The sequence below is a fragment of the Aythya fuligula genome, chromosome Z (assembly GCF_009819795.1).
Source record: "Aythya fuligula isolate bAytFul2 chromosome Z, bAytFul2.pri, whole genome shotgun sequence".
Lineage (NCBI taxonomy): Eukaryota > Metazoa > Chordata > Aves > Anseriformes > Anatidae > Aythya > Aythya fuligula.
In genome coordinates, this window is record NC_045593.1 from 5821629 (window position 1) to 5832355 (window position 10727).

Below are 10727 nucleotides of genomic sequence, written 5' to 3' on the forward strand. Positions count from 1 at the left end.
GCAACACAATAGAAAAGGCTTTACTCAGTGTGCTGTTGAAGACTTTGGGAGGAGTGAAATGGTTCACCTACCTGAACTTCAGTGTCTTCAAATGATGTTTAGGAGTCAGCTCACAAATTAAGACACTCAGATGTAGATTTTAATAAGGATGTGACTACAGCTGAACTGACAGAAAACTAAGATGCCATTATAGTCAAAGGACATGAAGTAAATATAGCTCATGAGATAAGCAGGAGCAACAAAGCAAGACACAAACAATCTAGGATGTTCCTGGAAAAGGCTGATGATAAGTTTGCAGCATGGGTGATGGAGGACCCTGTGAACAAAGGTGTGGTGCTGGACCTTGTGTTCATAGACAAGGAAGGACTTGTTGGAGATTTAAAGGTTGGGGGCAACCTTGGCTACAGCTACCTTGTAGTTACTGAACTCCTGGAGTTCGAGATACCATGAGGAGGAAGCAAGACAAAAGTAAGATTGCAATTCTGGACTTTAGAAGAGCTAAAGTCTGGCCTCTTCAGGGACTTTGTGGGAAGAATCCATGAGAACCATGGGAATTTGTGTTAGAAGGAAAAGGGGTCTAAGAGATGGTTAATATTCAAGGATAACTTCCTCCTTGTTCAAGAACAGTGCATCCCTATGCAATCAAGCAAAGGGGGCAGGAGGCCTGCATGGATGAACAAGGAACTCCTGAGAAAACTCAGACATAAGCAAGAGGTGTACAGGACATAGAAAGAGGAACATGCCAACTGGGAGCAATATAAGAACATTGTCAGAGCATGCAGAAATATGATGAGGGAGACCAAAGTCTTCTTGGAATTAAATAAGGCTAAGGATTTCAAGGACAATAAGAAGAGGAACTAGAGGAAATATGAACCTACTATTGAATGAAGTTGGGACCCTGGCAATGTAGGACACAGAGAAGGCAGAGACACTCAACTGTCTTCTATGCTTCAGTCTTCACTGCCAAGGTCAGCCCTCAGGAATACCTGACCCAGGAGACAAGAGAGAAAGGCTTGAGAAAGGAAGATTTTTCCTTCATTGAGGAGGATTGGGATAGAGATCATTTAGGCCTCCACAAGTCCACACTTGGCCTCCACAAGTCCTCTGGAATGCATCCACAAGTGCTGAGGGGACCTGGTGGACATCATTCCTAAGTCACTCTCAGTCATGTTTGAAGGGTCATGACAATCAAGAGAGGTGTCTGAGGATTGAAAAAATAAAAAATAAATAAAAATAAATAAATAAATAGTAAAAATAAATAAAAAAAAAAAAAAGAGAGAGAGAGGGAGAGAGTAAATGTCACCCCTGTCTTCAAAAAGGGGAAGAAGTTAAGGAGGAAGACCCGGAGAACTACAGGTGAGTCATTCTTACCTCAATTTCTAGGAAAGTGATGGAACAGTTCATCCTGGAGGCCATCTCTAAGCATGTAGAAGACAACAAGGAGTAGTCAGCATGGATTCACTAAAGGGAAATCATAAGGAAAAACTTTAGTGTGAGGATGACTGAACACAGAAACGGGTTGCCAAGAGAGGTTGTGGATTCTCCTTCCCTAGAGAAATTCAAAAGTTGTCTGGTCACAAACCTGTGTGACATGCTGTAGTGGACCCTGCTTGAGCAGGGAGGTTGGGCTAGATGATCTCCAGAGGGAGACCTCCAACCTCAACCACCTTGTGATTCTGTGATTCTGTTGGTCAAATAGAGAAATACTTCCCCTTTGATGTACATGTATGTCTGAGTAAGCTGTCATACAACCCCTCTGTTTCTGTAGAGGGAGATTATTCATCCCCTTTTAAGATAGGTCTCCAAGACAGGCTATGGTAATGGTTAATTGTTCATGCTGCTTTCTTTTCAATAACTAGAATGCCTATAAAATGGCTAGTCCAGTCCTGAATATTTTGTTTTCAGATGCTAGAGCTCATGTTAATGAATCCCATGAGAACTGCTGTCCATCTCAATATCTCTGTTTATGCAGTGGCAGTCTATTTTAGCACACAACAGACTTTTTCTTAAATCTTATGATATTTTCCAGGTATCTCTATACTTGCAGTTCTACATAGCACATTTGATCCATCTCCGGTCACTGAGATCTGCCTCTGACATAGTACATCCTTTGCTCTCTAAAACACCCATATTACTGTTCAGAAACCAGACAATTGGAAAGACATGACGGTGCAGATCACCTTGCCGCAAGTCAGTCACTTCTTGGAGTCTAGACCAAGAGCAGAGTGGGAATTTTCATGGAATGATCTTCTTTGGAAGATATAAATTCATCTAAGCCAGTATTTACAAGGAAAATGAAAGGTTCAGTTTTCCAGTTTTCAATAATAAATTGTTGATACCCACAGCAGGAGTGTTACTTTTTAGTTCAAAAGGTTTTTTTATATATTATTATTATTTATGAGTTGCGAATGTAATTGCATTGAAGGGAAAAATGTCCAATTTAAGGTAACTAGAATTGGTCTTCAGGGTTGACTCTATTGAGATTTTAATTTGTGTAATTGCTGTGTTATTTTATATGGTTTCTGTGGTGATATTTTAACTTCTCTTTATTCAAGATGAATAACAACTCAAGACCACTCTTACCAGTTTCATACTGAAACACTGCACTGATTCCATATTGGGCATCCACACTGCTGAGGTGCCTTAAAGTTAAGAGGTATAGTTCAAGGCCAAATGCCAGTCATATAAGTAAAATAATTTATCTGAGTCTTTCTCAGAGCAGACCTGTAGGACACAGAGTTGAAATTGTGGTTGGCACAGAATCAAAGGCAAGGAATGAAATTTAACCCCTCTTCTTCTGATCTCCACCATTTACCTCCACCTTTCTCATTCCTGGATGTGACACCTGGGGCAGCCAAACTCCTGGTAGTCTAGATAGCTCCATCCATCATTTGAAATACTGGTGTCTAGAATTTTTCATCACCAGCCTTTCTGCCTGTGCATTAACAGCATGGCATGTGAGACAATAAATGATATTTCTACTTAAAATACAAGAAAATACCTAAACTAAAGTAAACTCAACTCAACTAAACTAAACTACTAATTTAAGACAACCAAAATAGCTTGGGTAGCTGTTGTGATAAATACTCTGATGAAAACAGAATCTTATTATCAAGTAGGTCAAGGCTGAATAGCTTTATTAAATAAATAAATAAATAAATAAATAAAATAAAGTAATAATAACATATCAATCAACTTATTGTGTGAAAAAAAAAAAAAAGAGTTTAAAAATATGACAATTTTAAGCTAAAAATAAAATAAAATATTAATTCTTTTATTTTAATTGTGTCAAATAAATATTTTCACAGTGCAGAAGACAGGTAATTCTAAGATGGAACACCAAAGAACAAATGAAGAGAAGAGTGAGTTCAATTAGCTCCTGCATTGACAGGACCTTGTTGTAAGGAAAGGAATACACCAAATCCCAGAATACTTCTGCATTTACAGTGAAGAAATTACTTCTTCATGGTATTACTACTTTCTAAGTTGTAGTAGGTTTGAAGTTTAAAGGGATTCCAGGAAATCTGTAAGTGCTATCACAGACTTCACTCAGCTGACCTCTATTTGTACCAGATTGGAAAATATGAATTGGGTACCTAACTACCATAAATCTCCTTCACATTCCCACATCCCATATAAATTTATTCAATCTGGATGAACCGGTTCTCTTTTCAAAATTCTCTCTGATAACATTCATTTAGCTGTATGTAAAGAAGCATTCATGTAAGGAATGAAAAAGGAGAGAAAGAGAGAAAGTGGAAGAGGAGAAAAAGAAATCTTCAGTGAGCCATTTTGTATATGACAGAATAAAAAAGACTCATGTCAAAGAAACCTCCTAAAACTAACATGCCCTGAGCTGATTATAAATAAAACATGTTTCTATTTTCCACACCATTTCCTGAGGCATCTCTCATTTCACCCAAGGCCTGCAAATAAGTTTTGTTATTGGTTGTTGTTGGAGTTTTGAGGGCTTGGATTTTCTGGGGGGATGGCAGGGCATGGAAGGAGGGGTAGGTGTTGTTTTTAGAGAGGCTGGCAGTGTTTTGTTGTTGTTGTTTAGTTGCTTTTGTTTTTTGTTTTTCCTAGACTGCAATTCAGATTATAGCATCTTCTAAATATTCATTATACTGAACATTCACAGATGTCAACTATAGTTTATGGTAGATTTTGTGCAGGTGAGTTCCAGCTCTGGCTCTCAGGACATCAGCATTATAATCTCTATGGGACCTTGGTTCACAGAATCACAGAATTTCTAGGTTGGAAGAGACCTCAAGATCATCGAGTCCAACCTCTGACCTAACGCTAACAGTCCCCACTAAACCATATCCCTAAGCTCTACATCTAAACGTCTTTTAAAGACCTCCAGGGATGGTGACTCCACCACTTCCCTGGGCAGCCTGTTCCAATGTCTAACAACCCTTTCGGTAAAGAAGTTCTTCCTAACATCCAACCTAAAATTCCCCTGATGCAACTTAAGCCCATTCCCCCTCGTCCTGTCACCAGGCACGTGGGAGAATAGACCAACCCCCACCTTGCTACAGCCTCCTTTAAGGTACCTGTAGAAAGCGATAAGGTTGCCCCTGAGCCTCCTTTTCTCCAGGCTGAACAAGCCCAGCTCCCTCAGCTGCTCCTCGTAGGACCTGTTCTCCAGGCCCCTCACCAGCTTCATCACCCTTCTCTGGACATGCTCAAGCACCTCAATGTCCTTCTTGTAGCGAGGGGCCCAAAACTGAACACAGTACTCGAGGTGCGGCCTCACCAGAGCTGAGTACAGGGGGACGATCACCTCCCTAGCCCTGCTGGTCACACTGTTTCTTATGCAAGCCAGGATGCCGTTGGCCTTCTTGGACACCTAAGCACACTGCTGGCTCATATTCAGCCGACTATGAACCATCACTCCCAGGTCCTTCTCCGCCTGGCAGCTCTCCAACCACTCATCTCCCAGCCTGTAGCTCTGCTTGGGATGTGGTCTGGTGGAAGAAGTGAAAGGTAGCAGGACTGCAAAAGAGGTCATCTACTTCTCATGATAATTTTCTTGTATCATTCAATCAATAGCATTCTTGTGCTGAAGGCACAGGCATGGCTTCATATGTCTTTCCTGGTTGACCATGTGCAACCTCTGAATATTTTATGCTTTGATTTCTCGTCTCTGAATTGTGACCATTACCCAGGACTGGCAAGAATAAAATAGACAAACAAACAACAACCACAACTACAACAAAATAGAACACAACTTCAAAGAATGCAAAATAATTTCTGATATTAGTAAAAATCTAGATAATTAGCAGTTCCTTTGTTTTTGTATTTTTAGTGATTTTTTCTTGTCCCTGCATCTGCATACATCTGTTGACTTCCCTGTTGACTTCAGAATCTCTGAGCAAATCAAGCCAAATATAGAATCTGAATTTAGCTAATTTCCTATACATTTCATGAAAGTAGGTGGCTATATAAAGAAACAGACCTGTGAAATATACCTTAGTAAAGGTAAAGCTGCAGCATTGTGATCCTCATTTAGTTCCAGAGAATCCATAAATACAGTGGATTTAGGGAAATATTTAGGGAAATTCACTAGAGACTGAATCTGTGCCAAATTCAGCTTACAACAAGAGGAACACTTATGGGAAAAGAGTATTAATTAGTTTTGCTGATCATGGAATGGTATATGTTCTTACCAGTTTGATTTTCTACAGATCTGAGGATGGTGTGGTCTGGAGTATCTCCATGTTCCTACTGGTGTCCCCCCCTTTGAAACAACTGGTAGCTCTGATAAGTGGATCAGCCTCAAAAGTTTAATTGACATATATTTCCAAAGAGGTGAATCTTATGGGAGAGACTAAGTATGTATAGTCATTATTGAGATTGAATAAAAGGTTGATCCCATTCACCAGTGTCTAAACAATATGCAGTAATGCACAGTGCAAAAGCCTTTATTTCACTGTCAAGATAATTAATGGGGAAAAAATAGGTGTATGCTAAAAGGACAAAAACTGTTAGCTTAGCTTAGTGAAGTACTAAAAATCCCAGAGGTTCTAGTCCAAACATCAATAACTCTGGGTCATCTTTTTCTTTTTCTGCCTTTTTTTTTTTTCTTTTTTTCTTTTTTCTTTTTTTCTTTTTTCTTTTTTTCTTTTTTTCTTCCTGGTTGCACGTAGAGAAGGAGAAGGGAAAGAAACAAAAGAAAGAAAAAAATGGCAACCTTTTATTAAAATCAGTTGAAAAAAATACAAAACTCTAACTTTGACCAAAAATAAAAAATAACAGTTTAATTTCTAGAAAAATTGTAGTATCTGGGCTTGCATCCCCTACTGACTGATGTTAAATGGGACTTAGAACAATATAGGTAAAATGCTTACTATCTGACTTTGATCTTTCTACTTAAACTACTACTTTAATCTATTATAAATATTTTCATGCTTCTTGGATAATTTTATTTCAAATAACTGTTAAAACGAAGCACCAGCATTAAGTCTTTTCTAAGTAGAATGAAGAAGTCACTCGTTACATTACTTAATCACTTAACTGACTGTTTTTGTTTTGTTTGTTTTGTTTGTTTGCGTGTTTGTTTAAATGTCTTATCCTTCAAAGGTGTTTCCTCTGCCCTACATGTATTACATCAAACTAATGGTTTATTTGGGCTATTTTCCCCACTTTTTTTTTTTTTTTTTTTTTTTTTTTTCTTCTGTATGTTCTAGCAAAAAGCAGTTTCCTATACTGGGATTAAGTATAAACCTTGTATCTTAAATTTCAGTAAAATCATCAAAGCTAAATAGTGGTATAGAATGAGTATAACAATTCAAGGATATTTCATCATCAGAAAAAAAAAAATACATTATTAACATCATATGTGCAGGTTTTAGGTCAGAGCCTTAGCTAAATTACTGTAACTTCATACACCTCTTGTTTAGGCTCCGATTAGAAGTAGATTTCACAGAGATTTGGAATTTATACTAACCCCATATCTTTTGGTAAAGAATACATGATGCTGTACATAGTATTTACTCAAATTAATTCATGATGGTTACAGTGCTCATGAGACATGATTATGCCAGTCATTTCAAATTCTTACTAATTAAAAAATTGCTGCAACACCACCATTTATCAGCAGGTCCAATATTCTATTGCTGCTCATCAGATGGCTGAAATATTCATTCTGTCCATAGCTGAAAGAACCTCTGTTGGCTGTCAGTCATACACCAGCATATATAGGATGTAGCCCCATATTTGTAGCTTTCCCATCAATATATCCTAAAGGACTGTTTGCCAGTAACCTGGTTTTCTAAGGTACAAATCCTTGATGTTATCAGTCAGGATCACTACTGTGAGGAAATAGAAAATCAGGCATATGAAACTCTATACAGACAAAGAAGACTGAAAAGCAGGACTCTTGTGTCTTCTTCTGGTGATTACTGTATACTTAATATGTCATTTACTTCCAGGTTTTGACTCCTTTAGGCAGAAGAGTGAACACCAGTATTTGTACTGGTTTCAGAGAAACAGTCCATATCTGTTTACCCAACTCTTTTTAACAAAGGTGTGCTATTGACTTCAGCAGAATCAGGACAAAGCTGGTTAACCTCTGACTTCTTCACTGTGCCCCTCTTAAGAGGTAAACAATCATATTGGTCTTACTGGAGTGCTATATGACTGAAAATATATCTGCAAGAAAAACGTGATCCCTAGAAAAAAAGGTATTGTATATGCATTACTATGTATACAGCATTATTTATAAATGCTTTAGCAAGTGGGTAACTTGCTTTGGGCTTTGTCTGAATAGAAGTTTCTATATAAATGCAAATTATTTATTTCTAGTAGTAATATTTGTTTTTCAGGCAAGTTTATTTTCCCTTTGTTTCCTAGCTCTGAACACCCAACAGATTCCACTTCACCTGTATTTTATTCAAAGTTTGTTTCACTTATGCCCACAATCTCCTTGTTCTATATAAGAAATTGCTTTCAATTACACATATATCACAGCACTTAAACATTAGTCTCACTTTCCTGTGGTTAATAATTCACCTTATATTCTAACATCCATCAACATAAAATCAGCATAACAACTTTTATGAATCCCTTTATCATCAACACATTCCAAATGCTTATACAATTCACACTACAGATTCACATAGGAACTGGCTTAATAGCCCTTAAAGTTGCTATAATGTTCGCATCCTTTCAATCATAGAATTATTGTTCATGTTTTCAGACAAGACCCTTTTTAGTCATTTTATGTTATTATCTCATATTTCTTTACACCCCTCAAGCTGGATCTGCATCTCAATAAAGCTGGTACAAACTGGTGTAAAATCACTGTACTTTCTCGAGTTACTTTACACTCACACCAGTGTAATTAAATTAAATGTAACTGGTGTTTAACAATACTTTGTAGGAGGAGAATGGGAAGGTGGAAGAGGGAACTGATTCTCCATGAAATTTCTATAACCTTTCACCAGGTAACAGACTTCCTCTTATTTACATTTTATTTATATATTTATTTTTTCTTAGTGAAAACATCTTAGTCACTCACATTTTTTCAGCCATTTAGTCACTCACATTTTTTCACATTTTCAGTCAAATAAAGTTGAAGTTACCGTTTTTACCTAGAGGTTGTCATTCCTCAGGTTCACTCTCCTTATCTGAACACAGTTCAGCAGTTCTAAAGTCTGACTTCCCCATCACACACACACCTCCTATTGAAGTCAATGGCAGTCGTCTGCACATCTGTCAGGATAATCAAGTCCCAAGTTTAGTATCACTATCAATTTAAGACTTAATTTTATCATTTCCATAGGCCATCTGGGCTTTTTTCCCTGTTGGAGTTTCACAGTGACTTTGTCTTCCTGTGTTTCCTCTTACTTCTGTCTGAATTTCAATAATTCATTCCCTTCTGAAGGGACTGTTTTTCTATACCTCACCTTTTTCTTTTCCCTCCACTAAACTTTATTCCCTCAGACTATGAAAAATTCCTAGAAACAGCCACAAGCGAGGTGTGACAGAGAGGCTGCTGAGACTTTTCTTCCTATGTTAGTCATTGTTGGGTGATATTCGGTTGTAGATTTAATTAATGGCAATTATTAATTCATGAATTCATATTGCATTAGCACCTAGAAGCTCTATTATGAACCCCCATTGTGCTTATTAATGTACACCCACATAACAAGCTGTTAACTTCACATTTTGGGGCATTGAATGAATAAAAATGCAATTACAACTGTGACTATATTAATGGCCTGATTCTTCTTTTTTTTTTTTTTAACAATGTGTATATGCCACAATAGCTCAATTGGGGTAAATAAAAAGACACATAAATGCATCAATATTCTAGATTTATAATGATGGTGGATCTTTGAGGATGTATTATCCTGGGATCACAGAATAACAAGACTCCACAACCTCTCTGGGCAACCTGTTCCAGTGATCCATCATACGCACAATAAGGTGTTTCCTGGTATTCAGAGGGACTTTCCTCTGCTTCAGTTTGTGCCCATTGCCCCTTGTCCTGTCACTGGGCACCATCCCACAAGGTATTTATAGACTGATAAGATTCCCCCACAGAGCTCTCTCTTTTCCTGGCTGAACGGTCCCAGCTCTCTCAGCCTTTCCTCATATGAGAGGCACTCCAGTCACCTGACCATCTTATATAGCCCTTCACTGGACTCTATCCAGTATGTCCATGTCTCTCCTGTACTGATGAGCTCAGAGATGGAACCCCCAAAACACTGCTAAAGCCTGGGCTTGAACCAGGAGCCTTTAGATCTTCAGTCTAACGCTCTCCCAGCTGAGCCACTTCAGCCCAGCCTTATGAATTAATATTCACAAAACCTGACACAACATAATTGTCTTTCAGACTTTTACAATTCAGTACACCATTTGCTAAAAAAGTACAAACATCATTCTCCCAGTATATGTGAGTCTTCCACTTTACATGTGCCATGGTGACGGCATTCCCCAGAGGGCATGTCCCTTAAATAGAGGAATCTATACACCCTTTGATTATTCTCTAGATGACAGATCAATCTCCAATAATAATAATAATAATAATAATAATAATAATAATAAATATTCACTGCATCAAGACTGAGTTCCTAACTCTTAGAAGCAACTAATTATAAATACATGTGGGCATCAAGCTGCAGCAAGCTTACATATTTCCATTTTCATGGTTGACCAAACTTCATCTATGATTTTTTAAATTTACACAAAATTATTGAATTCACGGGGATAACTCTAAAATAATGAAAATAAGCAAGCAATAATCTCTGCCTTATACACTATTAAATAATTGGGAATCTGAATTATGTCTCAGGCCCATATTCATGTTCATGCTGGTCCCCTAGAGCTTAGGAGAACAGTGTCCTAATCATTTTACCCTTAAAGGAGACAAAGACAGGAAAGAGAAGAGGTTGTGCCAAGCACAGTTTTAACCCCGGAAAGTCACATATAAGAGATATTGCAGGACCACCAAAATTCTGTGTACTGTTTGTAATGGAGAAATTTCTTCTCTATGGTGTTGGTTAAGTGTAAAAAGAATGATGATGGTAGTTGAAATAAAAATAATTACAATGTATTTTAGTGTCCAGTTCTCTGACTGGAAATTCTTCTCCACCTGAGGAATGGCTGTTTAAAATGAACACTAAACACTACTTTGATGCTTTAGAAAACTCCACTACACACTTCTCAGTGTATTTAATCTGTATAAAGGTTTGGCCTTTCTATCTAGGTTAGATTTC

At 37.7% G+C, this 10727-nt stretch overlaps 1 non-coding gene across 1 annotated transcript; it reads right to left on the minus strand.

Moving 5' to 3' along the window:
- Nucleotides 1–9717: 9717 nt before the first annotated feature.
- TRNAF-GAA lies at nucleotides 9718–9790 on the minus strand. The gene has a single exon. It is a non-coding gene; the product is annotated as a tRNA-Phe (tRNA).
- Nucleotides 9791–10727: the final 937 nt, after the last annotated feature.